Consider the following 7202-nt stretch of genomic DNA (forward strand, 5'->3'; position numbering starts at 1 on the left):
GGAAGACGGAACCAGGGCCTGAGTTAGGAGAGACGGGACCAGGGCCGGGGCCAGGCGTCGGGTCACCCGGCAGCCCCGGTTAGGTTAGGTTAGTGATCGTCTGTGTACGGGTCTGAAAGGAGTCGCTCGTCTGTGTACGGACGGAGCCGTTCGTCTGTGTACGGACGGAGCCGCTCGTCTGTGTACGGGCCGGGACGGAGTCGTCAGTCTGTGTACGAGCCGGGACGGAGCCGTCTGTCTGTGTACGGACGGAGCCGCTCGTCTGTGTACGGGCCGTACGGGCCGGGACGGCGCGCCGCCAGACCCCGGGGATCTGGCGCAGCCCAATCCTTCTTTGCCGCCTAAATAATGCAGCCGGAGATACATTAAGGTAACTGGAACGTCGCAGCCGGTTAAGTGGCGGCGACCGGCGCGCGGCCCGATGGGTCCGCGAGGGAGGCCGGCGCTGCGCACCAGATGCTGCCCGCCGCGCGAGCCGGGCGACCACTCGGAACAGCCACACCAAACTGTGATCGGCCGTGGTGGGAGGGACGGTGGATGGGAACAGGGGTGGGGAGAGGGGGAGACGGCAGCAGACTCATTTCGGTGATGCATAAACTTATGTAACAGGTGCGTCGAATTGTTGTAGATTTTCGTGGATGTGATCAGGCAATTGACAATCACTTAGCAAGTGCACTTGGGTGCGTTATAAAACCAACTGTTTCAAATTAAGTGGCCCTGTACCAATCCACTTGTTGCTTTGTATCTAGTCGGCCCACGTATACCATGAATGTTCATTGTGCTGACATTTACCATTAACTAATAGTCTTAAGTGCTTTCATGAATTATTGTCGGACAACGTAGCACTTTACCAAATCTATTTTGCCGGGTTTCATTAGATTTCCGTCGGCCGCGTCATCTCCATTACATGTGATTGGACAGTGCTAACGACATACCCTCCCTTTGAAATCGCCGCCAGCCCGGCCTGCAAAGCTTCTCGGAAAGCAATAATTAGAGTGAATCCATCCGGGCCGCCACCGTCTGAATTTTGACCCTATTTTCAAATTACTAATTTCAAAATGGAAGCGCCAGAGTGTACTTTACGAAATTAGAAAGACGGCAGAGCGATCTTGAAAATTAAAGAAGAACGAGGTAAGGCGGGTGCTTTTAACCTTAAGCGAAAAATGTTTTGGGAGAAACATTCCAAGAAAATAAGTCTCAGAAGAAAGGCTTCTGTGGTAATAGGAAACAGAAGTTTGAGTGTGGCGTGAGCAGTACCGATCCCAGAGACTAACGGCGCTTACCGCCCGGCATCTCACACACCAAAAAAACAGAACACGTTCCCGAAACTCAGAGACACTAAATTCTGCAAACCACTCAACTAAGTGAATATCAAATGTCTCCTCATTGTCCGTAAATGAGCGCAAAGCAAACGAGGTGTTTCGATGCGGCCTGACATTGAGCAAGAGTCCACCGTTGGGGCTGGGTTTGGCGTACAACTGTATCTATTGACACAATGGATCGACCACTAACTGCAGGGGAGTGTCGAGCCCGCAGGGGGGGGGGAGCGGTGTTCGGACCCGCTCGATTAACGGATACAGATGCGCCGTCAAAGCCAAACTGGCACCGTCATTGCCATTATTTCGGTGCTTAGTTCCCCTGAACGGATGTAATAGGTGCTCAGTTTCATTACATCATTGGAAGATGATGGCGAACTCAAGAAGATATTCTTCAATGCCAGATGGCCATACTCACTTAGACTTCGTTGTGCTAGTGATTGGTTGACTGCCGATGACACCTTTTGTTGGTACGGATGGTGTTTTCCTCGTCCTGAGAAGTTGTTGCACCCGATTTCTAACAGGCCTCTTTCTTTGTTTCAGGTGCAGCTGTGGCTGTCGTTGGTGGTGTTCTTTCATCGTGCCATAGTCTGCGCGTTTAGCGGCGGCGGACGCGGCGTCCCGCCCGGACCCGCCGTGACATGTGACCTGCCGTGACCTGACGTGACCTCCGGCCCGCCCGCGACCCGTGACGTCATACAGCGTGGCGCCGTTCTTTGTTGCTCAATCGGGGTGCCGTGTCATCTGGTATTTAGCGAGCGCGATTTGTTTGGTGAGCGGAGGTGGGCGCTGGCGACTGAGGGCGTCACTCGATGCTGCTCCCGCGCTCTTTCCCGCTGCTCGCTCGCTCTCTCTCCGAGTCGTTCGGTAGCGTATCTTGCTGTGTATGTGTGCGCCGTGCGGATATGTGTGCGTATGCCCTGGATCCCGACCGGTGGGAGTCGTGGGCTCTGACCCGACTGGTCGGCAGGACGCCGGGTGTCGGACTGAGGGCCGTCCGAGCTATGATGTCACGCCCAAGGCCCGACGCTGGCGCCATGCGGCCCGACGGGAAACTCGGGAATTGACAGCACCTCCTACTGAACCGTTGTAATGCTGACAAGGCCTTGCACTCAATAGCGGCTCCCACTGCTTTGAAATATGACCGCCACTTGGACAAACCCAGCTCCGCCATATAATTGTGAAGCCGTTTGGACATAAACGTGGCTGTATGATGATTTTTAATGATAAAATACTGGCACAGCTCCACCAAAAAACTACGAGTTTTCCAAGCTCGTAAAATTCCAACTTCAGGACAGGAACACGTTGCATTTGTAAGCAACACGTGCATCAATCACCTAATGCAATGGCACGATGGCCCAAAAGGTGCAGCCTGAGCTTCTGGCGGTCCGGCGTTTAAATTGCAATAGCCACAGGTGTAGGTATGCATTTTGAGGCCATCTTTTACCGCGACCGACCAGAGTTTTTGGTGTTTTATGTGGCATTTTACTACTTTTCTGGAAAACTTGACTTCATTTGCTCGTTAAGGTATCTTACAAGGTTAGCATATGGACGAAAATTTTGATTATGTACCTATTTATGCATTACCTAAAAGTTGCATTGTGAGCTGTGACAGCGAAACTTTAATAATGAAACACGCATTATTCAAAGGCTCATGTGTCCTGTAGACCTTCCGTTACACAAACCCTTTAACGTTCATTAGTAGATTTGGATCTTTTCGCCGAAAGACACATATCACTGATAAAACACAAGAACTATCAACAGTGAATGGAACTACAAACAGATTGAACTGGGGCTCAGTGCTACACCACTGTGTTAGCACACAACGGCATTGTGCCCAAAGGCGTCACTGGAATACAGCCAGCAATAACAGCCTAGGCGGGTGACTTTGTAACCAACATTCCACAGACAACGTGCACATTCCCGAGGGTCGGGGGTGAAGGCGGGGTCGGGGAAGGGGAGGGATACCTAGCGGTCTCATGTGTTCGATCAGTGTGCTGTTCGCCGGTGTTCATGTGATCTGTGTGTGCTCTGAGTGTGCTCTGTGGTGTTCCCTGGCTGGCGGTGTTCCGTCGCACTCGGCGAGGCCGAACGCCGCGCCAACAGGCGACATTGTGAGCTTATGGCGAATTTAGCGCACCAAGGTTCGGACAAGGGCAATTAGCAGCCGCCGTCTGCACTGGCCATACCAGTTCCGATGCAATTAGTGTCACGAGAGGCATTTTAAAACAGCTCTGGAGCCCGGAATGCGAGTGCCATTTAATGCATACTTTCCTTAGCTGTCCGGTGTTCACGCGAGTCCTGCAAGCTGTCAGTCTGTTCTGGAGCCGCTGCCGCCGTCAGCGCGAGCCACTGCGCACGGGCACGAGCGCGCCGGTTGTGTCCGCGCCGGGTCTGTGGTTGTTGATGAGGTGTTCTTGTTGTTATATTTAACGCGGGTGGTGTAACAGTATTATTAAGGCTCACTTCAGTGCGTGTGTGACATCACTATATCTCCGAATGGTCCGGTGCGCCAATAAATTGTGCGTCCAGCGAATGCAATTTGACAGGCTGCAAAACGCTAATTACGGGACTACTTGTTATGCTTGGACACCACCGAACACGCCTCAAAACGTGAAACATGTGTGGGTACGTCACGGGTCCAATTTCTTGAACTAATTAAATATAACAGATTAATAGACCATCTGAAGTATGCAATAGGTATTTGATCTAGGTACTTTTGAAAAGGCTCCAGCAATCCCAAATTAACCCGCGCCCCACTGGGGTATGCGCATAACGCGCCCTACGGGGAGGGGGGCTCTTCATAGCCCCCTCCTAACTCCGAAATTACGGGGCCGATCGTCAACGTTCAAACGGTGTCTGATAGCCCCAGAGAAATTGTCGAGCGAAACCTAATTTCATTGACCTCGAGGTCACCGATGACGTCACAGGTCAGGTCAAAGTAAAAATTATTAGCATTTTGGCTTGTTCACATTTTGGGCTCTGGCCGCTGTCTTACAAGTCAGAGCAGGCTCATTTTTGGTTTGCACACTCGTGAACAGATGCTTTAGATACCCTGAGGGTACCAAACTTGTACTTCGATTTTTAGGTCAGGGTCAGGTCAGGTCATCACAGGTCACGGAAATATTATATCATGCGTCGGTCAAGTGACACATGTTTTATGGTCCATTTAGGCCATATATTTCGAATTTGATGTCGTTTGTGTCATTCGAGGTCATTTTGAGTTGAATTTAGCTTAGGTCAGGTCACTTTCAGGTAAAAAAGGTCAAATTTTGAAGTTTAAATTTTTAACAAAAAAGGTGTCTATTGGACGCAGTTTGAGCTCAGAAACACGATGGCGGTATTTGTATTGGTGTACGATGTCAAAAACTTACTGAAAAAATGATTTGAAGAAAAAAAAATATTATTGTATTTTTTTTGCAATAATGCGATAACTTGGCCATTTTTTAATATATTTAGCTAAAACTTGCTATAGTAAGTCATAAGCATGTGTTCTATCATACATATGCTTTTTTCGAAAAGTCAAAAAGTTTTGAAATAGAAATAAAAGTATACCTAAATTTTGAACTTTATTATGTATAATTTTCAAAATTTTCAAGATTTTGAAAATCCGAGATGGCAGTTTGATAGCGCAGTCTATTCTGAGTCCTCTCATGCAAAGAAAAATTGGATCTAGCTTAAAAACTGAGCTCTTGGGAGCGATTGCCGTGGTTCAATATTTTGCGTCGAAATCGGCCGAACATGACGTTACTCTAACTTCATTTCCGGCCGACCTATGGTAGCTAGGAAGTTCATATTTTGACAAAGGGTGTCAAATTGATGCAGCCGAAGGTACTGAAAGTTTGGCGTCGATACGTCATGCGGTTTGGAAGTTATTGCAGAGAAACGAGATGGGGGGGGGGGGGGTTATGAATAGCCCCGCCCCCAGTGGGGCGCGGGTTAAAACAAAACAGAGGAGTCACTTTTTATATTATATCAAGCAATTATGTACGCATACAGAAAAGACACTGACACTTCTGTACATCTGATTACAACTGGAAGTAATAACAGCCAATTACCGACATTCTAACTAAAAGATAGACACCAGCGAGCTCTCTAAGAACGCAAACTGATGGACACGGTAGGCGATCCGGCCGGTCTAGCCTCGCGAAACCTCAAAGACACTTTTTTTTTCCGAAAATCCGAAAATAAAAAATCCGAAAAATTTCGAAAATCCGAAAATTGGAAGACAACGCATAATAGTCGACAGTAAGTTCATCAAAGATTACGATTAGTGCATTTGCATGGCGGCTCAGGAAACATCTTTTCGTAGACAAAAGTATCTTTAAAGACAGCGTTCCGTAACACTTCATAAGGATGTGGGTTGAACATCCATTTTGCATGGAAAGTGGAATTAAGATGTTGAGACGATTCCGTCATAAAAAGCAAGTAGACAAAATCAGTTCAAATGTCTTATACATAATTAGGTTAACTTTTTATATATTTTTTTTTTCTGCCGCCGAACATTACGTTTACTGAATTTACGAAGCCCAGCAAAAAAAGTATTACGCGGAAGAACTGAAGTCCAGGTGTATTCACGCGCATTGCGATTGTTCTGACTCCAGCTCCCAGTCCAGGCTCCGCGTCTCCGTGGTCTGCGGCGCTGGATGAAATCAACTAGGTCTCCTTTTATGGAGGCATTGTCCCAATGTCGCTGGCTGGTTTTTGCCTGCGAATATGCGCCGTGTTAAAATGGACTGGCTTTCGGAATGGAAAGGCAAAGGAAAGTTATCGTCCATAGAAACATGCAAAAATTGCTTTTTTTTTTGTCAAACATTATTTGATATAGAATATGTTCTTCCTACATCCAAATATACAAAAAAAAAAATATAAAAAGATTTATTTCATTTTCTGATCATTTAGGCACCAAAAAATCATAAATCCATTGCAAAAAACTAATTTGAGGAAAGCGAACAATTCCCTTTAACCCGCGCCCCGTAGGGCTATCGGTGGACCCTACCGCCCGTAGGGGAGGAGCCGTTTCGGCCCCCCCCCTAAGATCTCGGAAATTTACCGGCCGATTTTAAAATTCAAACGGTGTTCGATAGCCCCACCGGGGAACTACCTTGTGACCAAATTTCATTGACCTAGGTCAAACCGATGACGTCACAGGTCAGGTCAAAGGTCGGATTTTCACCGTTCACAGGCATTTCAAGAAATGTGTTGTGAAATCGAGTAAATTGGTAATTTATTGAAAACCATCGATGGTACATTGTTCGTCAAACACATACTTTGCTATCTGAGGTCACTGATACCAGGTCAGGTCACAGCGAGGTCAGGTGACCGGGGGTCACAATATGAAAGTGTCGTGTGATACATGTTTTATGGTCCATTTTACATGACAAATGCGATTATGTGGGTTAGGCAGCCTTTGGGGCCAGCCTAGGTCACGTTTTGGTGAAGGTCAGGTCAAGGTCAGGTCAAATTAGGTCAAATTTCAAAGTTGATATTTTGCATAAAATGGGTATCGATTCGATGCAGCTCGTTACGGGAAGTCTAATGGTGGTCTTTGTTTTGCTCTACGATGTCTAGAATTGCCAAAAATTGAGTTTGAAAATTTGACGTCATCATTTTTGAACAGTTTTTTTTTTCGCTATAACTTGACCAAAAAACGAGGTATTGATCTGAAATTTAGTATGTGTATAGAAGACGGTGGGTACTATCACATATTTTCCGTTTTTTCGAAACTCAAAAAACTTTTTGGATTTTTTTGGCAAATATATAAAAAAATGCTTTTTTGATTTTTGGGGGTCAAAACTCAAAAAAATTAAAAATCCGAGATAGCAGTTTTGTAGCACTGTCAATTCTACACCTTTAAGTCTTACTCATTTTTCTGTATCTTCAAAG

At 46.8% G+C, this 7202-nt stretch overlaps 1 protein-coding gene across 1 annotated transcript in view; it reads left to right on the plus strand.

Moving 5' to 3' along the window:
* LOC122390077 (LIM domain transcription factor LMO4.1-like) overlaps positions 1-3852 on the plus strand; it is a 48061-nt gene extending 44209 nt beyond the window's left edge. The window contains exon 4 of the mRNA XM_043382706.1: positions 1860-3852. The gene's annotated coding sequence lies outside the window, so the exon portion shown is untranslated. The remainder of the gene's footprint in view (positions 1-1859) is intronic.
* Positions 3853-7202: the final 3350 nt, after the last annotated feature.

Source organism: Amphibalanus amphitrite, unplaced genomic scaffold (genome assembly GCF_019059575.1).
Source record: "Amphibalanus amphitrite isolate SeventyFive unplaced genomic scaffold, NRLGWU_Aamphi_draft 000381F_arrow, whole genome shotgun sequence".
Lineage (NCBI taxonomy): Eukaryota > Metazoa > Arthropoda > Thecostraca > Balanomorpha > Balanidae > Amphibalanus > Amphibalanus amphitrite.